The 22,770-nt window shown below is 43.3% G+C and overlaps 1 protein-coding gene across 3 annotated transcripts in view; it reads right to left on the bottom strand.

The window, feature by feature from the left end:
• pik3r6 (phosphoinositide-3-kinase regulatory subunit 6) overlaps nucleotides 1-14,805 on the bottom strand; it is a 93,420-nt gene extending 78,615 nt beyond the window's left edge. For all 3 annotated transcript variants that reach the window (XM_080208930.1, XM_080208931.1, XM_080208932.1), the window contains exon 1: nucleotides 14,716-14,805. The gene's annotated coding sequence lies outside the window, so the exon portion shown is untranslated. The remainder of the gene's footprint in view (nucleotides 1-14,715) is intronic.
• Between the last annotated feature and the right edge of the window lie 7,965 nt (nucleotides 14,806-22,770).

Genomic DNA, 22,770 nt, shown 5'->3' with positions numbered 1-22,770 from the left:
CAATATATTCCATCTTCACAATGTGAAAAACAATCAAGAGCTCACAGAAGCCCTACAGTACAGAAAGAGGCCATTCGGCCCATCGAGTCTGCACCGACCACAATCCCATGCAGGCCCTACATATCCCCATATTCCTACATATTTACCCACTAATCCCTCTAACCTATGTATCTCAGGGCACTAAGAGTTAATTTAGCATGGCCAATCAGCCTAACCCGCACATCTTTGGTCTGTGGGAGGAAACCGGAGCATCTGGAGGAAACCCACGCAGACATGGGGAGAATGTGCAAACTCCACACAGAAGCGACCCAAACCAGAAATCGAACCCACGTCTCTGGAGCTGTGAAGCAGCAGTGCTAACCACTGTGCTACTGTGCCGCCCAAATGACATCCAAATGAATGGCTACAAGTTAAAGTACCACCCAACTCCAACATGCCTTGGAGTGACCCTGGACAGGACACTGGCCTTCCAGGAACACCTAAAAACAATCACAGCCAAGGTCAAAGTCAACAATGTGATTGTAAAACTAGTTAGCTCAACGTAAGATGCTGCTACCACCAACTTCCGGACCTCAGCACACGCGATCTTATACGCCGTAGCACGGTACGTCGCCATGCACACACAAATGTGCGTGCACACACATGCAGCAACACACAAAATGAGAGAGAAAGTTTGCAATGCCCCTCCACCTGCCACTTCATGCTGATCTATTCAGTCCACCAAAGGCACAACTCCCATCAAGAATGTCGATCTGGACAAACCCTCCCACACAGGACTTCAGTGCAAATTGCACCTGGACAAATGAATGGGAATCACTGGACACGACAAACACGTACCTGGTCTCAAGCCCAACCCAACAACGACTGGTTTCAACCTTCCAAGGAAAGACTGGTCCACCCTCACCAGGTACAGAACCAGCCAAGGTTCCTACTTGGTCAACCTCCACAGATGGGGAATTAGTACCAGTGCCCTATACGCCTGCAGGAGAGAGCAAACTATGCACCACATCAGAGAAGAGTGTCCAATCCATAGGCTCAGCAGAGGTCTGACTGCCCTCAACACAGCAGAGCTGGAAAAACTGCTTGGTTTAGGGACTTTGCATTGACTAAACAAAATAGCATTGCTCACTGTTCCAATACTACCTGCAGTGCCTCACAAACCTAACAACTTCCCTCCTACACCATTCTTTCAGCCAGGTGTTCTGATGCAGAGTATTCCATTGCTTGTCTGACTCACTAAATGAGATCTGAGATCTTGACATATGGTTTTCTCCTTAACTCTACACATTGCCTGCATAAAATCCTGACCTTAAACTCCTTCATCAGTCCTTTCCAACACTACCAGCTGCAATAGCAAGAACTAATTGCTCCTTACTCAAACCAAACAAAAAATTATCCTCACATCCTTCAAAGGGTACGTAACTATAGCAACATGCAGCCCACCCACTATTTCTGACTCTGACTTATGTCCACATCAGTCGCACCTAGTGATTCCCAGCTCAGAGTTATGTTCCATGGGGCTTTGATCCACATTCAATCTGACCAATTTTCTTGGAATATCAAGAGACTACCTTTCAATCCTGTGAAGAGGTATTTCTATTCATTCTTTGGGTCATGGGTAACATCGATAAGACAGTCTTAATGGCCTTCAGAGTACTGCAGGATTGGAGTCACTTGTAGAAAGTGGTGGTAGGAATCCCCTAAGCCACATCATTGCATCAATTTGGTCCATCAGTAGTTTCACGATTCTTTTCTGGAGTTATTTAATCTGGTCTCAGATTTGTATTTTAGTGGGGGGGTGCAAATTTAGGATTATAACTTTTAGGCTTCACTGCCTTGTAATTTTAACTTCTGCAAGTAGTTATAATGCCCGCCCTCTTGCTAACTACAAGTACGGCATGGTGGTACTGTGGTTAACACTGCTGCCTCACAGCCTTAGGGACCCAGATTCAATTCCAGCCTTGGTTCACTGTCCGTGTTGAGTTTGCATTTTCTCCCCATGTCTGTGTAGGTTTCCTCCCACACAAAGGGTTAGATGGATTGGCCGTGATCAATTGACCCTAGTGTCAGGGGGACTAGCAGGATAAATGTGCGCGGTTACAGGAGTAGGACCAGAGTGGGATTGTGGTCAGTACAGACTCATGGGCTGCCTTCTGTACTGTAGAGATTCTACAATGGTTCCCTTTTCCTGTCTTCTTTTTTCTCAACTTCTTGTCCAAGGTGGACTCCTGTTATAAAACTTCTGCTTTCAAACTTCCTCCAGTTCTCATTTTCCCAAGAATGCCAGGTTTTTCTCTTTCTCTGTATATTTGCATTGAGTTGTTTTCTTCCTGCCACTTCAGTTTGTGTTCTAATATCTTTCTCTATCACTGCTCCTGTAAGTTTCTCATTATCCCTGTTGCACTCTTCTATGTTTTCTTTGTAGATCCTCGCTATGACATGTTGGAGAGACTTGTCAGCACCAACAATCCCTTGAGCAATGCCATCGGGAGTTCCTTGTTCCTGGCAGGGCCACCCATGGCAGGAAGGCAGTGGGGAAATCCCAGACAGAATGCAGACCACAAACTGTTCAATGGCAATACAGGTGAGGGAGGAATGTGCTCTCTGGTGGAAAAAGGAAGGCTGCGGGGATTCCTCTCATTGTGCTTTGACATGTCACTAAAATTTGACTACCAATGCATTGGACAATGAGAGCACCCTAGGGTTCCCATGTTGGACAAAGTCACATGCAGGTTTCTACCAGGGCCCATTTGCCAATCATGTGGTGTGGAGAACTGGAGACAGGGGATGGGGCTATGAACCTGAGAGTCCCTAATCAAGAACCTACACTAGGTACAATAGATGCATAAAGGTTTTTGGACACCCATGTTGTGAGCCGTGTGGGGCAGCAGCATCCGTGAATGAGAAGCCCTATTCAGGATAGCTACTGCTCGCCTTGAATGGGAAGGGGGAAGAGAAAAATAGGAACAAAGAACAAAGAAATCTACAGCACCTTCGGCCCTCCAAGCCTGCACCGACCATGCTGCCCAGCTTAACTAAAACCCCCTACTCTTCCGGGTATCATATCCCTCCATTCCCATCCTATTCATGTATTTGTCAAGACGCCCCTTAAAGGCCACTACTGTATCCGCTTCCACTACCTCTCCCTAGCAACGAATTCTAGGCACTGATAACCCTCTGTGTAAAAAATCTGCCTCATACATCTCCTTTAAACCTTGCCCCTCACACCTTAAACCTGTGCCCCCTTGTAATTGACTCTTCCATCCTGGGAAAAAGCTTCTGTCTACGCCCCTCATAATCTTCTAGACTTCTATCAGGTCGCCCCTCAACCGTCGTTCCAGTGAGAACAAACCAAGTTTCTCCAACCTCTCCTCATTTCTAATGCCCTCCATACCAGGCAACATCCTGGTAAATCTTTTCTGTGCCCTCTCCAAAGCTTCCACATCTTTCTGGTAGTGTGGCAACCAGAATTGAACACTATATTCCAAGTGCGGCCTAACTAAGGTTCTAAAAAGCTGCAACATGGCTAGCCAATTTTTAAACTCAATGCCCCAGCTGATGAAGACAAGCATGCTGTATGTCTTTTGACTACCTTCTCCATCTACGTTGTCACTTTCAGTGACCTGTGTACCTGTACACCCAGATCCCTTTGCCTATCAATACTCTAAAGGGTTCTACCATTTACTGTATAAATAAGCTTTCCCACTTCCCTCTGGTTGTGGTACCCCACTCCCTACAATCACCATCCTTGTAACCAAAAAAAACTTTCAATTTTGCAACTCAGAATGTGAGAACTCTCACAGATAATCTTAAGCATGACTGTCCAGAGAAAAAACTGCAATCATATCACAAGTGCTATCAGGAGTCCAAATTGACATTACGGTCCTCAATGAGACTTGCCTTCCTGGAGAGGGGCAGCTGAAGGAATAAGTAGGGGTGCACTGACAGCGACCCTTGTGGCCATTGAGTTGGTTTTGGCATTCTGGGTGAATCTTGGATGTACTGCCGAAACTCCTTAATCGTTTAATTGAAAGACTCATAATACATCATAAAGCTAAATGGCAACCAAAATTTGACAATCAAAGAACAAACAAAGAATATTACAGCACAGGAACAAGCCCTTCAGCCCTCCAGGCCTGCCAACCATGCTGCCTACCTGAACTAAAACTCCTTACCCTTCCAGGGACCATATCCCTCTATTCCCATCCTATTCATGCATTTGTCAAGCTGCCCCTTAAAAGTTACTATTGTATCTGCTTCCACTACCTCCAGCGGCAACGAGTTCCAGGCACCCTTAACCCTCTGTGTAAAACATTTGCCTCGTACATCTCTTCTAAACTTTGTCTCTCGCACCTTAAACATACGCCTCCTAGTAATTGACTCTTCCATGCTGGGGAAAAGCTTCTGACTATCCACTCTGTCCGTGTCCCTCATAGTCTTGTAGACTTGTATTGGGCCTCCCCTCAACATCCATCGTTTCAATGGGAACAAACCACGTTTCTCCAACCTCTCCTCATAGCTAATGCCCTCCATGCCAGGCAACATCCTGGTAGATCTTTTCTGCGCCTTCTCCAAAGCCTCCACATTATTCTGATAGTGTGCCGTCACCACCTTTGCCCTGACTCCTGACTCTGACAACATGTCTTTTTTTGTACACCTCCAAATTTCTCTTCAAGGTTCTGAAACAAATTATCCCTTTAAGGCCAAAGGACATTCAACAAGATGGCTACAAATAAGCAGTTGATTATAAATACCAGGATTGGACTGGGAGGAGCAGGCACAGCACATGCAGTTGAGAACGTATCTGAGGTTCAAGACAGGAGAGGGTGAAAAGTCAGGTGCCTGGGCTGTGTGTTGGAAGGAGTGAACAGTTTGGGGCTTTGAGTTTGGGAATCTAGTTCCTGACTGTGAAGACACAGGGGTGGTGGATTGTGTGAAAGGTCAATGTTTGGAGGCCGAATGGGGAGAAAGAGGGTTAGTGGTATTGGGATGGAAGTGGTTACTGTCTGTGACTGGACAGCACTTGGAAATGAAGAAGTTGGGCTTTAAAAGAAAATGTCACTGCACAGTTCTTAAAAACCACAAACATAAGAATGAGAAATGGATATAAGACAAAACTGAAGAGTGGTATGTGCCTTCTATTCTTTTTAGATGGTATCAAAAAGACAACAAGGAAATATAAGAACGGTTGCGATCAGGAAATTGTGGGTATCTGATACCTGATATCTTTAAAACGCAATGTTCTTCCTGGTAGGAGGCTGGCTCTGGCTTTAATAAAAATGAAAACGCTGTATGCAACTGGTAAGTGAGCTAATAGAAAACATTTTGAATGGAGTTCCCAACTTGTTAATTTCCAGCAACTTGGAGCTGGATAGCAATGAAAGCTTAGAACTGGGAGCAAGGCCAATAGAGAAATAAAAGCAAGTTTTAACTGCTGGGAAACAAATGATTGCATACTTTACATTCTGTAGGTATGTTGGATGCTTTCCCAAACCTTACCAGATGCAATTATGCAGGTATGGTATGAAATCCTAATGGAATTTTAGAAATTACAGCTCACATTGGGAGGTGGTTCAACAGGAAGACCAGAGGCCACATGGGAAGCACCAACTGGGACTAAGCTTTAAAGAGTATTGGGCTTCATGGTGGCACAGTGGTTAGCACTACTGCCTCACAACGCCAGAGACCCGGGTTCAATTCCGGCCATTGTCACTATCTGTATGGAGTTTGAACGTTCTCCTTGTGTCTGCATGGATTCCCTCCGGGTGCTCCGGTTTCCTCCCACAGTCCAAAGATATGCAAAGATATGTTGATTGGCCATGTTAAATTCACTCTAATGTCAGGGGGGCTAGCAGGGTAAATATGTGGAGTTACAGGAATGCCTGGGTGGGACTGTGGTTGGTGCAGACTCAATGGGTCGAGTGTCCTCCTTTTGCACTGTAGGGACTCTATGATTTGATAAGTATTCGTAACATAGAAACATGTCATAGGGAGTTATGTGTGGAAAGGATCAGGAAGTGTGAACTATACGAATGACTTTCAATGCGTTATGAAGCAACATCCCATGATATTGCAAATGGGAAGGCAAAACCAAGTTTAAGATTCAGGTGAAGCATGAGTAGAGGCCAGAGGATATTGAGATGGGAAGATATAATTCTTCCTCATTTTAAAGTAGTACAACATCTCCTGTGGTGGAACGATGCAATTACAACATGGAAAATCATACAGACCATTTCCATCAGAAACGTGAGGTGTGCACAGATGTAATTTAAATATATATATATTGAAGATTCACTACATACGCTACGGGGGTAAAACTTAATGCAGCTAACATTGGAAATACTGATGACCTTGACAGGGTGTTTTAATCCGTTCAATCAGAAAATACTTGGAGCAATTATGTTATTTTTCCAAGTATTAATCTGTTGAATGTTTTATAATATCATTGAAGAATACATTTAACTATGACTGGTGAGAAAGAGGAGGAACTGTCTTGGCAGTGGAATCACAGCATTTTGAGAGGAGTTGATTGAGAGCAAGTCATCATAGTTTTCAGCCTATCTGCCTCTGCTTCCCTGATACTTGTCATGTGGAATGATCCATGGACAGGAATTTACGGTAATTAGAGGAAGAGTCACACGGATTTGAAATGTCATCTCTGATGCTGCCAGACCTGATGCATTTTTTTTCCAGCATTTCCTGTTTTTATTTCAGATTTCCAGTACTTGCAGTCCAAAAATATGTGCAGGTTTGGTGGATTGGCCATGCTAAATTGCCCCTCACTGTCAGGAGGACTAGTTAGGGTAAATACAGGTATATGGCCTGGGTGGGATCGTGGTCAGTGCAGGCTTGATGGGCCAAATGGCTTCTTTTTGCATCCCGTATTTGTGTGGGTTTCCTCCAAGTTGCTCCGGTTTCATCCCACAGTCCAAAGATATGTGGGTTAGGCAGATTGGCCATTCTAAATTTTCCCTTAGCGTCAAGCTAGCTAGCTAGGGTAAATGCATTGGACTAGCTAAGGTAAATACATTGGGTTGTGGAGATACAGCCTGGGTGGGATTATGGTCAGTGCTGAGTTGATGGACCAAATGGCCTCCTTCTGCACTGTAGGGCTTGATGATTCTATGGTTTTTATGATTGTAAAAGTTTTTCTTGTATTTCAGCATTATGAGTGGGTGGTAATGAGGTCAAAAGTTCCGAAAGTATATATTCATCTAAGTATATGGCAATTATGTACTGACTATTTCCCCTCAGTAAATTTCAACATAGAAATCACTCAGTGAAGCAGAATTATCACTTCTTGAGAATTAGAACCAGACCTTATTTACATTTCACAATCAAAAACAATTTGTAGAGTTTTTTGGGGCAGCATGGTGGCACAGTGGTTAACACTGCTGCCTCACAGTGCCAGGGACCCAGGTTTGATTCCTGACTTCGGTCATTATCTGTGTAGAGTCTGCACATTCTCCCTGTGTCCGCGTGGATTTCCTCTGGGTGCTTCAGTTTCCTCCCACAGTCCAAAAATGTGTGAGTTAGCTGGATTGGCCATGCTAAATTGCCCGAGTGTCAGGGGGACTAGCTAGGGTAAATGCATGTGGTTATGGGGATAGTGCCTGGGTGGGATAGTGGTTGGTGCAGACTTGATGGGCTGAATGGCCTCCTTCTGCACTGTGGGATTCTATGATTCTAAAGCCTTTATGTAGAACATTTAATGTGATGTTCAAGGTCTATCTTGACAGACACATGAACGGGAGGTGAACAGAAGGATAGAAACCATGTACCGGCGCAGGCTTGATGGATCGAAGGGCCTGTTCTGTGCTGTATTATTCTTTGTAATGAAACATCCTAAGATAGATTTTAAACACAAGGAGATATTGGGACAGATATCCAAAAGCTTTGCCAAAGAATGAAATTGGAAGCGTCTTAAAAATACTGATAAAGAGACTAAAAAGAAGGAATGCCCATGTTTTATGGTTTGGCACATCAGAGTCTTCCACCATTCAAATTCAGTGGTGCCAATAGTAACACCCTACAAGCTTTAGTTATAAGATGATTTATATATGGGTGAGGCACAGTGGTTAGCACTGCTGCCTCTCAGTGCCAGGGACCCAAGTTCAATTCTAGCCTTGGTCACTGTCTGTGTGGAAAGTGCACATTCTCTCTGTGTCTGTGTGGGTTTTCTCTGGATGCTCCAGTTTCCTCCCAAAGATATGTGGCTTAGGTTAACTGGCCATGCTAAACTGACCCTGGTGTCAGCGGGATTAGCAGAGTAAATATGTGAGGTTATGGGGGTAGGGCCTGGGTGGGATTGTGGTTGATGCAGACTCAATAGGCCGAATGGCCTCCTTCAGCACTGTCGGGATTCTATATTACTTTTAAGAGTAGCCATGATTATCATTCAGAAAACTTGCTATGTTCAGATTACAACTGTTGATCTTTCAGTGCATGTGGGGTGGCACAGTGGTACAATGGTCAGCACTGCTGCCTCACAACGCCAGAGACCTAGGTTCAATTCCAGCCTTGGTCACCATCCGTGTGGAGTTTGCAATTTCTCCCTGTGTCTGCGTGGGTTTCCTCTGGGTGCTCCGGTTTCTTCTCAGTCCAAAAATGTGTGGATTAGGTGGATTGGCCATGCTAAATTGACACTAGAGTCAGGGGGATTAGTGGGGTAAATGTGAGGTTACAGGAATCGGGCCCGAGTGGGATTGTGGTCAGTACAGACGCAATGAGCCAAATGGCCTCTTCCTGTACTATAGAGATTCTATGATTCTACTCTCATATCAACTACTGTTGTGTGAAATTCTAATCAATGGCCACCAGTAAACAACAATAAAAGACTCCAAATAGAATTAAGTTGCCTCCAAAGATCTCCAGAGTGTTAATTACCTGGCCTTATAAATCCCCTTATTGCGATTGTCAGTGCACCATTGATATAGAATTGTCCATATTGGCTGATGACGGAGTTATCTCAGTATAATTATGCTTGGACCCAGTCGGCAGCATTATGATTTCCACTGACATTAAGCCTTTCTTCAAAACAATTGGTGGGTTGTACATATTTTTTGGTACCCCAAGTTCAAGGTGAAGATCAGCGGACAATGCTGAAATGGAGAGCCATGAACTCCAAGCATAGAAACATTGAAACTAGAAGCAGGAGTAGGCCATTCGACCCTTCCAGCCTGCTCCTCCATTCATTTTGATCATTTTCAATATCCTGATCCCTCCTCCCCTCAATATCCCTTGATCCATTTAGCCCCAAGAGCTATATCTAATTTCTTCTTGAAATCAGACATGATTTGGCCTCAATTGCATTCTGTGGCAATGAATTCCACATATTCATCATCCTCTGGGTGAAAGAATTTCTCCTTACCTCAATTCTAAAAGGTTTACTCCTTATCCTCAAACTACAACAACTAGTTCTGGACTCCCCCCACCATCGGAACATTCTTTCTGAATCTACCCTGTAGAATTTTATAACTTTCTATGAGATCCCCTCTCACTCTTCTAAACTCCAGTGAATATAATCCTAACCTATTTGGTCTCTCCTCATATAACTGACCTACTATCCCAGGAATCAGCCTGGTAAACCCTTGCTGTATTCCCTCGATAGCAAGGACATCCTTCCTCAGATAAGAGCACCAAAACTGCACACAATATTCCAGGTATGGCCTCACCAACTCCCTCTACAATTGTGGCAAAACATCTCATTCTTGTATTCAAATTCTCTCGCTATGAAAGCCAACATTCCATTTGCTTTCTTTATCACCTCCTGTACCTGCACACTTACTTTCAGATCCTGCTGAATATCCATCTCTCTCAATTTACGCCCATTCAAGTAATAATCAGTCTTCCTATTATTGCTACTTCACATTTATCCATGTTATACTGCATCCGCTATGCATATGCCCACACATTCAGCCTGTCCATATCACACTGAAGCATCTGCTTCCTCCTCTCAGCTCATCCTCCCACCCAACTTTGTATCATCCGCAAATTTGGAGATAATACATTCAGTTCCCTCTTCCAAATCATTAATATATAATGTGAACAGTTGGGGTCCTAGCACAGATCCGTGCGGAACCCCACTGGTCCTTGACTGCCAATCAGAAAAAGTCCCATTTATGCCAACTCTTTGCTCCCTATTTGCCAACCAACTTTCTATCCATCTGGAGACATTACCTGCAGTCCCAAGTGCTTTAACTTTACACAGTAGTCTGTTATGAGACCCTGTCAAAAGCCTTCTGAAAGTCTGAGTAAACCACATCCACTGGTTCTCCTTGGTCAACTCTAGTTACTTTCTTAAAGATTTCCAATGGATTCGTCAAGCATGATTTCCCTTTTGTAAATCCATGCTGATTTTGTCTGATTATACCACTGCCTTCCAAATGCTGAGTTATGAAATCCTTGATAATGGACTCTAGCAATTTCCCCAGTACTGATGTTAGGCCTATTGGTCTATAAGCTCCCTGTTTTCTCTCTAGCTCCCCTTTTGAGTAGCAGGCTTACATTAGCTACCCTCTAATCTATATGAACCAGTCCAGAGTCCAAACAATTTTGGAAAATAATTACCAACGAATGTACTTTTTCCAGGACCACTTCCTTAAGTACTCTGGGATGAAGATTATCAGGATCTGGAGATTTATCCACCTTCAATCCTATCAATTTCCCCAAAATCATTTCTCTGCTAATATGGATTTCCTTCAGTTCCTTACTAAAACATGTTTCTCTCAGAATTTTTGGTACATTATTCATGCAATCCTGTGTGAAAACTGAAGCAAAATACAAATTTAATACTTCAGCCATTTCTTTATTGCCTGTTGTGAATTTAGGACAACATTTAAATAATTGAAGCTAAAAGAAACATATTAGTTATTGGGATCAGTTAATTATTTTCTGCATCAAGATTGTTCTACTCTAAGGCGCAAATTTTATAGTTAAGACATGTCTGCCGGGGACAGCTGAGTGGAATGCGGCACATGTCATAAGTGGGGCATCTTGAATGCTATCAATATCCAAGATGACCACATGTGCAGGAAGTGCTTCCAGTTGCAGAAACTTGAACTCTAGGTTTTGGAGCTTGAACAGGGGCTGGCGACACCATGGTGCATCATGCCTGCTCTCTTTAAAAATGGACCAGAATAACTTTGTAAGAATCATGCAAACCTGATTGATTTTTAGTGGACACAGGAAAGTTTATGGATGTCTTTTACGTGCACTACCAGAAGATAAAATCCCTCATAAGAACGTATGGGTTGAAGTTGAAGGAATGGAATTGAAGACTTATCAAGCCCCAGTTAGGAATGTGGCTGAGTAAGAGGCAGTGAGATAACGAGCAGGATTTCTGGTGTCCCACAAAAATCTGTGTTGCACCCTCGACTATTTACCACAACTATTAATAATAGATGATGGGATAAAAAGTTACCTGTCTAGGTTTGCTGATGACACAAAACTGGAAGACAATGTAAACAGAGACTATCGAAGCATAAAACTACAAAAAGATTTAGACCTGAATATAAGCAGGTTGATCAGTACATTCGCTGATGATATGGAAATTGATAGGATGGTAAATAGAGAGGAGGATATAGAACCATAGAACATAACAGCACAGAAACAGGCCTTTTGGCCCTTCTTGGCTGTGCCAAACCATTTTTCTGCCTAGTCCCACTGACCTGCACCTGGACCATTTCCCTCCACATTCCTCTCATCCCTGTACCTGTCCAAGTTTTTCTTAAATGTTAAAAGTGAGCCTGCACTCACCACTTCATCTGGCAGCTCATTCCACACTCCCACCACTCTGTGTGAAGAAGCCCTCCCTAACATTCCCTTTAAACTTTTCCCCCTTCACCCTTAACCCATGTCCTCTAGTTTTATTCTCGCCTAGCCTCAGTGGAAGAAACCTGCTTGCATTCACTCTATCTATACATAGAACAGTACAGCACAGTACAGGCCCTTCAGCCCTCAATGTTGTGCTGAGCTATGTCTAAACCCAAGATCAAGCCATCCCACTCCCTATCATTCTGGTGTGCTCCATGTGCCTATCCAATAACCGCTTGAAAGTTCCTATAGCGTCTGACTCCACTATCACAGCAGGCAGTCCATTCCGCATGCCAACCACTCTGAGCAAAGAATCCACCTCGGACATCCCTCCTATATCTCCCACCAAATACACCCATCATTATTTTATACACCTCTATCAAATCTCCCCTCATTCTTCTACGCTCCAGGGAATAAAGTCCTAACTATTCAACCTTTCTCTGTAACTCAGTTTCTCAAGTCCCAGCAACATCCTTATAAACCTTCTCTGCACTCTTTCAACCTTATTAATATCCTTCCTGTAATTAGGTGACCAAAACTGCACACAATACTCTAAATTCAGCTTCACCAATGTCTTATACAACCTCACCATAACATTCCAACTCTTATAATTAATACTTTGATTTATCAAGGCCAATGTACCAAAAGCACTCTTTACAACCCTATCTGCCTGAGACATCACTTTTAGGGAATTATGTATCTGTATTCCCAGATCCCTCTGTTCTACTGCACTCTTCAGTGTCCTACCATTTACCTTGTATGTTCTACATTGATTTGTCCTTCCAAAGTGCAATACCTCACACTTGTCTGCATTAAACTCCATCTGCCATTTTTCAGCCCATTTTTCTAGCTGGTCCAAATCCCTCGGCAAGCGTTGAAAACCTTCCTCAATGTTCACTACACCGCCAATCTTTGTATCATCAGCAAATTTGCTGATCCAATTTACCACATTATCATCCAGATCATTGATATAGATGACAAACATTTCTCCTTTAGATTAGAGGAGGATATAGATGGGCTGGCTAGAGGATACAGGGGTAGCACAGTGGTGCAGTGGTTAGCACTGCTGCCCAACAACGCCAGGGATCCAGATTTAATTCCAGCCTTAGGTGACTGTGTGGAGCTTGTATGTTCTCCCTAGGTCTATGTGAGTTTCCTCTGGGTGCTCTGGTTTCCTCCCACACTCCAAAAATTTGCTGGTTAGTTGGACTGGCCATGCCAAATTGCCCCTTAGTGTCCCAAGGTGTGTACATTAGGGGAGTTACAGGTTACAGGGATAGGGTGTGGACTGGGACTGGGTAAGATGGTCTTTCAGAGATTAGGTGCTGATTCAATGGGCCAAATGGCCTCCTTCTGTCCTGTAGGGATTCTATGATTCTACAGACAGAGCAGTGGCAAATGGAATTCAGTTCAGATAAATGTGGGGTGTTGCATTTGGGAAGGACAAACAAGGCAAGGGAATAAATGATGAATGGCAGGACCCTGGGAAACACCAAGGATCAGAGATACCTTGGTGTACATGTACACTGGTCCCTTAAGGTAGTAGGACAAGTGGATAAAATGGTTGAGAAGCACATAGTATACTTGCCTTTATTAGCTGAGGCGTAGAGTTTAAGAGTAGGAAGGTTATGCTGAATTATATAAAATGTTGGTTAGGCCACAATACAGATTGTGCTGTACAGAGGTCTGTATTGGCTCACAATACAGATCTCTGTACAGCATGGTAAACGTTTGGAACTCTCTTCTGCAAATACTAACTGGTGCTTAATCAATTGTTAATTTTAAATCCACAATTTCTGTTGACCAAAAGATACAGAGGGGGATAGGATTAGACGGATCATCCATAATCTCCTCGAACAGGCTGGAGGGGTAAATGGTTCTGTTCCTATATTTTTGCAGTAGGAACCTTGATTAAATTTCCCCCATCCTAACCCAAAGATGTTGAGACCAAGTCTCAAGAGCAGCACGGTGACACAATGGTTAGCACCGCTATCTCACAGTGCCAGGGATCTGGATTCGATTCCAGTTTGGGTGACTGTGTGGAATCTGCATGTTCTCCCCGCGTCTGTGTGGGTTTCCTCCCACAGTCCGAAAGAGTTGCTGGTTAAATGCATTGGCCGTGCTAAATTCTCCCTCGGTGTGCCCGAACAGGTGCAGGGTGTGGTGGCTAAGAGATTCTTGCAGTAACTTCATTGCAGTGTTAATGCAAGCCTACTTATGACACTAATAAATAAACTTTATACTTCAGTTCCATCCACATTAGCTAAATAGAGGAAGGAGCCAAGTCTGAGTCTCTGACTAACACACACAGCCAAGGGCGAACCTCATCTCAGATCCAGAGAGCAGGTTGATTAAGATTCTCTCCCGAGGTTCAAAATGCAACTGCATTCCACAGATTCCGACAGCCACAGACAGAAAGATCATTAATAAAGAAAGGCAACAACTTTAAAGAAAACTAACTTCTGCTACTTACGTTGTAGCACATTGGACTGAATTCTAGAAGTGCGTAATCACACATATATACTGAGCTGCTCGTTCTTATTCTGCCGCGAACATTGAATGCGAAACTGGCATTGGTTTTAATCACACACAGAGAGGGACTTATCATAACACCATCCCATTGCTACTGTCATCACCTCCTGTGGGGGCCAGTGCCACTAACCATCAGCAGTAATGTCCAAAAATATCCCCCATCTCTTCCTCGTTTCGTTGTGAGCACACATTTTATTGCGTGGCTATTTCAAACATCTTTCTCAAGTGTGCACTTGACAGTGAATTAAAACCTCAGGTACAACACTCAACGCATCACCAAAAACAAATGAAAATGAAAAGTCGAAGCGATAATTTCACAGCAAATTTTGATTATAAACAGAAAAAGAACACAATTTGCGTTGGGCTCACCCGTTCGGACTTGTCATCCGGCTGCAGTAGTGGTGGATGTCACTGCCTAATAAGCGAGAACTCCAAAATTTGGGCGAATTCAATTGTGAACCTCGCAAGACAGAAAAGACAGAGAGAGCCCAGCCTACACGCAGGGCTCACTGGTGATTGGAGTTAGAAGTCCAAGATAAACTTCTCATTGGCTTCACTTGGCGTCAGTCAACCCCATTTCCGGAAGTAACTGCTGAAAAAAATACCAAAGTGCAATTTAATTGAGGTCGTTGTACAACTTGTTGTTGGTAAAGCCCAAGAAAAAAAAAGTGATTCCTGCGAAACAAATTCCTGGATGGCACAGTGGTTTGCACTGCTGCTCCACAGCGCCAGGGACTCAGGTTCAATTCCAACCTCGGGTTACTGTCTGTGGAGTTTGCACTTTCTCCCCGTGTCTGCATGGGTTTCCTCCTGCTGTCCAAAGATGTGCGGGTTAGGTGGACTGGTCGTGCTAAGTTGAGTGTCAGGCGGATTAGCAGGATAAATGAGGGTTACAGAAATAGGGCCTGGATGGGATTGTGGTGGGTACAGATTCGATGGGCCGAATGGCCTCCTTCTGTACTGTAGAGATTCTATAATTCTATGACATAAGAATTGCTTCTAAAAGGCCACATGTTCCCCACAGGGGTGGAAGAAAGTCGTGCGGGGATCAAGTGAGCTGCCAACTGAAAGCAAAAATAAGAAAAAAACTGAAACGTGGAAAAAGAATGAAATAAGAAGGGGAACTGAGTTTAGGGACTGAAATGGTTGCCCTCAATGTTAAGCCCGAAGGCTAAATGAAAAAAAATCATCACAGTCTGCTCTCTCCCTCAAAGTGGGGGAAGGTGATTGATGATGATTTGACCTGAAGGTCACCACACCTCAGATGGGCGGCAAGGTTGAGAAAGCAGGGCCTTAATGAATAAGCTCAGCCAGTACAGGAATTAGACCCATGCTTTCAGCATCACAAACCAGGCGCCCAGCCAACTGAGCTAACCAACACCCCAGCCCAACCGTTCTGAAGATTAAAGTGCTTAGCTGAAAAATGAGGTGCTGTACCTTGCGCTTCACCGGTACTCTGGAAAGGAGAGGGATGTCAGTGTGAGAGCAAGGTGGAGTTTTAAATGACAGATCACCAGACACTCGGGGACAATATTGCAGACTGAATGGGGGTGTTCTGCAAAGTGGTTATTTGATCTGCATTTGGTCTCTTCGTTGTAGAGATGACCACATTGTGAGCAGCAGACGCAGTAGAATATACTGTAGGAAGAAGATCTAAGTTGCTGCTTGATGACATTGGGACAGATGACCAAAAGTTAAGCAACTGAGGTCGGTTTGAAGCAGAACCTGTGTATGTGCACATACCTTTCTCTGGCATAAATTACAATGTGAGGCAGACACCACTACTTCCAAAAGTGCTTTTAAGTGTTGGACTTAGGAATTACACTGGAACTTTAAATCACAGCAAAGTGAAGGTACATTACAGAGTTACTGAAATTGTAGTATAAGTCCTTCCGACAATGTATCTATGATGCAATATCATGTAAATTTGGACTGAATTAAGTTTACATCATAGAATCTCTACACTGCAGAAGGAGGCTGTTCAGCCCATCAAGTCTGCACCGACTCGCAAACAGAACACCCAGGCCCTATTCCCAAAACCCCATACATTTACCCTGCTAATCTCCCTAACCTACACATCTTTGGACACTAAGGGGCAATTTATCATGGCCAGTCCATCTAACCTACACATCTTGGGACACTTAGGGCAATTTATCTTGGCCAATCCCCCTAAATTGCACATCTTTGGACACTAAGAGGTGATTTGTCATGGCCTGTCCATCTGACCTGCACACCTTTGGACACTAAGGGACAATTTGACATAGCAAATCCATCTAACCTGCATATCTTTGAACGTTGGGAGGAAACTGGAGCACCTGGAGGAAACTCAAGCAGATACTGGGAGAATGTACTAACTCCACACAGACAGACACCCAATGCTGGAAATGAACCCAGGTCCCTAGATCTGTGAGACAGTTTCTAACCAGTGTGCTACCATTCCACCCGTGTTAAAATATCTAAACAAGATACTGTTTGGCTGGAATCTTATACCAGTTGGTGATTTCAAACTTGTTCGTGAATCAATAATATCAGGATAAATCTAAGATCAACACCGAAAGACTAAAGGAAAATCTTGTAATGCACGGAGTTCTTTGGATCTTTCCAGAGCCAGTGGCGAAAGTAGAATCTGCAATAGATTTAAGACAAAAGTGGATAAACATTTGAAAAAGATAAATCAAAAAGATTGTGAGGAAAGGCAAGGAAATTTGATTAATGGGATACTTCTCTGTGAGTACGAGGATGTCTGATGATTCTGACTGAAAAATTCAATCATTTTATTGCGGATGAAGTTATGGAATCAGATTTTACCTTCTGAAAAGCATTTCTGTTAGAATTTAATAAGTTATTTACATCACAGGCTCTTATCAGAAATTTAGAATTCATAAAGTATTATTTAATTACAAATGGATGAATTTAAAAATATATTGCAAATATGTAGATAGCTTATGGTTTGGTGTTTTGAATTCTTGGTTTGATATGGACAATAACGTGGCACTTAATTCAATTTAACCCTCGTTTTAAAATCCTGCCTGTATTCTTAAACTATTGAACCCATGGCAACTTGCAACAAAACATAGTTAAGACTTCCCTGAATTCTGTTCAGAGTCTTCTCACTTATATGTTAGTCTAGCTTCCCCTTAAGTGCATTTATTCCAATTACTTCAACCACTCCTTGTGGTAGCGAGTTCCACATTTTTACCACTTTTTGGCTAAAGAAGTTTCTTCTGAATTCTGTAAGTTCCCCTTCAAGTCATACACTCATCCTTACTTGGGATTATATCGCCGCTCCTTCACTAGCACCGAGTCAAAGTCCTGGAACTCCCTTCCGAACGGCACTGTGGGTATATCTACAACTGTAATGATTCAAGAAGGTAGCATTTAACCTCCTCCGCAAGGGAAATTAGGGATGAGCAAGAAATGCTGACCTAGCCAGTGACACCCAGATCGTCTGTACAGATTTTAAACAATGTTTTTTGGATTTCCTGGTCTTTATCTCATCAGGCAATGAATGGCTAAACCAGTTGTCATTTTAACCCATTTGAGTCAACATTTCTTGCACTTAGGAGATTGGAGGTGAGGACCACATCAGGGAAGCAACCAGAGTGGGAGATAGTACTGGTTAAAAGAGGAAGAAAGGGTGTTGTTGAGTCTTTGCCCCAGAAGCATTTGAGATCAAACTCATTTGAGTATATGAGATAGGAAAAGGTAAAACTGATACTAAATGAAAGCAATGTAAAATAAACAAAGGAGCCCTATAGGTAAAATGGACAATTTCTGATGAATGTCAGGAAGTTATTTGCATAAAGACTGAGCAAAATATAGATTGGACTTCTGAGTAGAGCAGTTGAGGCAAAAATTATTAAAGAAATATTTGGATGTCACAATGAAGGTAGTGTTTTCTGACTGGTTAAACTGAATTAGGCTGAGTGATCTACCCCACCCATATCTACAGCTTGTGACTGTTCATTGTTAAACTAATTTGGAGCCCATAGAGCTATCTGGAGTATTGTGTGCAGTTCTGGTCACCGCACTACTAGAATGAAGTGGAAGCTTTGTGGAGAGTGCAAAGAAGGTTCACCAGGATGTTGCCTGGTCTCGAGGGTTTTGACTATGAGGAGAGGTTGAATAAACTGGGACTGTTTTCACAGGAAAGATGGAGCTGAGGGGAGACCTGATAGAGGTCCACAAAATTATGAGAGGCATAGACAGGGTGGAGGCTTTTTCCAAGGGTGGAAGCGTAAAATACAAGGGGGCACAAGGTGAGAGGGGGATAGTTTAAGAGAGATGTGCAGGGGAGGTTTCTCACGAAGAGTGTCGTGGGTGCCTGGAATGCATTGCCAGAGGTAATGGTGGAAGCAGGCACATTAGCAACATTTAAGAAGCATCTGGATGGGTACATGAATAGGGAGGGAATAAACAGATACAGACTGAGTCAGGGCAGAAGTTTTTTTTTAGTTTAGTTAGGGCATCATGATTGGCACAGGCTTGGAGGGCCGTATGGCCTGTGGCTGTGCTGTATTTTCCTTTGGCCTTTGTTCTTAATTCTTCATTCAGAAATACCTATGCTTCAAAACTATATTATGGTATTCACCTGGTAAAAGGAACACTGCACATATATCTAATAGTCTGTGTTAGTATTGGCTGCTGTTAACTGGGTACTTTGCATTTTCATCAATTATGTTCAAATACAGGCACGCTGTGCTCATAGGGAGGTAATAGTTCAAATTAAGCTTTCTTCTCTCACAGCTCATATGAAAAGCACAAAATTTTTGTTGTTTTCCTACCTTTTAGTGATGTATGTTACAAGTTCTGTCTTGCTAAATTCTATCCATTGCATCACCACATACACTTAGAATCATAGAATCACTACAGCATAGATGGAGACTGTTCAGCCCATTGAGTCTGCACCGATAGCATTCTTACCCAGACCCTATCCCCATAACCCCATGTATTCACCCTGCTAATCCACCTAAGCTACACATCTTGTGACACTAACGGGCAATTTAGCATGGCTAATCCACCTAACTGGCACATCTTTGGGATGTGGGAGGAAACCGGAGAACTGGAAGGAAACCCATACAGTCATGGGGAGAACGTGTAAAGTCCACACACAGTCACCCAAGGCTGGAATCGAACCTGGGTCCCTGGTGCTGTGAGGCAGCAGTGCTAACCACTGTTCCACCATGCCGCAATGGTTAACTTAAAACAAAATTAAACCTTCAAGCTCAATGCATTTCAGCACCTCCTACTTATTCATCCAGTTGGCCAATCCTGGTGTGATCTGATGCCGGTGTCTCAAAGTCGCCTTCGCTGAATACAGTGCGTCCATTGGGTGAAGTCTACAGCTTCACTTATTCATAGATCGCTTCTCTTTTGCTGCAACAGAAGTGTAAAATGCAAAGGAGAGGCACAGGATTGAGGCAGGCAAAGAGAACAGCTGACAGTGAAAGATTCTCTGGAAATAGAAGTCACTTTTGCATCTCTTCCAGCTGAAACTAGAGAGATATGGAGTTTGCATGTAGCTGGTGACAAAATTACAAATATCTCTAACAGATTTTTTTGGTTTTGTTTCGTCAATTACTGGTCTGAAGGTATGGTAACAGTAAGATCGTGACTTTGCCATGAAAAATCATATCTCTCACTGGTGCTTTCCAGGGCCTTCAGCTGTACAAGCATAGAATCCTACAGTGCAAAAAGAGGCCATTTGGCCCATTGAGTCTGCAGTGACCACAATCCCACCCAGCCCTATTACCATAACTCTAGTTAGTCCCCCTGACACTAAGGGGCAATTCATCATGGCCAATCCACCTAACCCGCACATCTTTGGACAGTGGGAGGAAACTGGGGCACCCAAAGGAAACCCACACAAACACAGGGAGAACGTGCAAACTCCACACAGTGACCCAAGCCGGGAATTGAACCTGGGTCCTGTGCCACCCTCAGGACATCCCTGAAGAGGATTCTTCAGAGGGCCTCATTCCTTTCAAGTGCCCACTGTCACAGGACCTAGAGCCACGCAATAGCCCGGGTACTCACACTTGAATGAATCCACTTAGGCAGTTAGGTGCATTTTCTCCTATTAACTCTCATCTTAGAAGTAAGCACAAGTTTACATTTGTGGTAGGGAGAGACATGAAGTGTCTGCATCAGGGGACACACCCTCTCCTCAGTTCTTTATTCTCAACCTCTGCACAACTGGAAACAGATGCTGAATCCCACAGGCTGATGCTGAGAAAGGGAATGATAGAGGTGAACGAGCAACACGCAAACACCGATGGACATGCCACCCACATATTGCACCCTCCCACATTGAGGGTTCACATGTACAAAGCAACTGCAATAGCAAACTGGATGGAGGAGTCCCAATGGACCCATGGCAAAAATGTCTGCCATGAAGACAGGAACTGCCTCCATTGAGTTTGAAGTAAGGCTGTCAAATGAGTAATTCAGGCTGTGAACACCGCTGTTCAGACTTTTGATGCCAAATTGTCTGCTACCTTAAACATGATGACAGGCACCTTATTCCTGGCCTTCCATGTCACCAACCTGCAGGAGACTGGGAGGAGGAATGTGGTGCCAGCCTGGGACAGGGATAATGCTGAAAGGAAATATGAAAGTGGGTTTATTAATTAATTAATTAATTATTACATTTAGGGCATATTGTTATGATAAAAATAGCTGTCTAAAAATAGATTGTTGTTGTTTCATTCTAGGTGAATTATTGAAATATTTCACTCATCAACCATCCCAAGACTGTCAAAAAATGTATTAATTTCTGTCATAAACACAAGTCAATCTCCTCACAGCCATTGAGGGCTGTGTTTTATGTTGTAACGACTGTTAATACGATTTATGGTCCTGATGTGCCATTCAGCCTCAGAGGTGAAAGACATGCTGGTTAGGGAACATGTCCTATGGAAGGGAACAAATGAAACTCTGAGTTTTACTCAAGCAGGTAATTTTCTATCCGTTTTTAGCTTCTATTTCTAATCCTGTATCAAATTTGACCTTGCTTTGTTTTTTTTTTCCCCCTCAATCCCCAAACTGAAGGCGTTGAGGAGAAAACAACCTTTGGCTAATTCAAAGAATTGGTCTGGGGGAATTTCCCTCTGATCTCTGAAGGTAGCTGTGAAAGGAGCAGGAGTGCACCTTGATTGAGTCACAACAAAGCAAATGATTCACTTTCTACAATCAGACATGTTAGCACTTGCTGAAACATACAAGTTTCCTATTGAATAAATGCACTGAGTCCATGTATGTGCCAGTAAGTTAATCACAATGAGAAGAAGTACCTCTTAAATCTGTAGCCTGTTTTTCTAATCATTTTAACCATTTTAAAGTTTATTGTGTTAGCTTTTCTGTGAAAATCCCCTAGTCACCACACACTGACAGCGTCTCTTCGGGTACACACAAGGAGAATTTAGCACGGCCAATGCCCCTAACCAACATGTCTTTTGGACTGTGGGAGCACCTGGAGGAAATCACACAGACAAGGGGAGATCACACAGGCTGCACATTAACAGTGACCCAAGCCAGGTCCCTGACGCTGTGAGGCAGCAGTGCTAACCACTGTATCACCCTGCTGCTTATGATTCTTCCACTATTTTACACATTTCACTTTACACTTTTTACCTAAAAGGCTCCAGAAGTTCTGTGCTGCTCAATAAGAATCCTTAAACAAGGTCTCAATCTTAGGGCACTCTCCTGAACCTTTTGCAAGGTCTTTACATCATTCATTAGGAGGAATTTTATAGATTCTGCAAGAACAGGAAATGTGATGTGTGGAGTGGGGAGGTACAAAACCTTGATTTTCTGACTGTGACAACCCAGAGTTAAGGGACAAGATTTTCCACTTCCACCAATGACAGAAATTGAACTCAGTTTAGCATAATGGAAGAAATCAGTTTCCATTGGTGAAGAATTAATTTGAAATTTTGTCTTCCTGGCATTGGTGGAACGTTAAAGGTGAGTCAAGTTTCCCACTGAGCTATATCAGGAACCACATTTATGTCCATTGCGTGTCATGAATGCTCATTGGAAGACCAACCCTGGAATTATGATATCCGTCCAAATTAAATGCCCCAGCAGTGAGTCATTTGAATGTTTTCCGGCTGTGCATAAGTGGCACACATCTAGCGAGCTTCACTTCATCAACAACTTTGAGGTACATTTTCGTTGCTTTGCCTACCTTTAGCAGCATCGCTGCACGATTTCAGGTGCTTGTATTACAAACTGCATCAAGGCTGGACAGGTGAGGCTCTTGCCCAGATGAGGAGAAGGTGGGCCCATTATTGTTTGGCACAGGGCCAGAAGCAGCAAGTATCAAAGCCGCAGGGCAGCGGGGTTGCTATAAGGTGGAGAGGCTGGTGAACATGCAATGATGAGTATAGGCCCAACCACACATGTATAACCAGCTGTGCCTCA

The sequence above is a fragment of the Carcharhinus amblyrhynchos genome, chromosome 21 (assembly GCF_965287045.1).
Source record: "Carcharhinus amblyrhynchos chromosome 21, sCarAmb.v2.hapA, whole genome shotgun sequence".
NCBI classification, from domain to species: domain Eukaryota; kingdom Metazoa; phylum Chordata; class Chondrichthyes; order Carcharhiniformes; family Carcharhinidae; genus Carcharhinus; species Carcharhinus amblyrhynchos.
The sequence above is the reverse complement of the archived record's forward strand: the minus strand, read 5'-3'. Positions and strand labels throughout refer to the sequence as shown.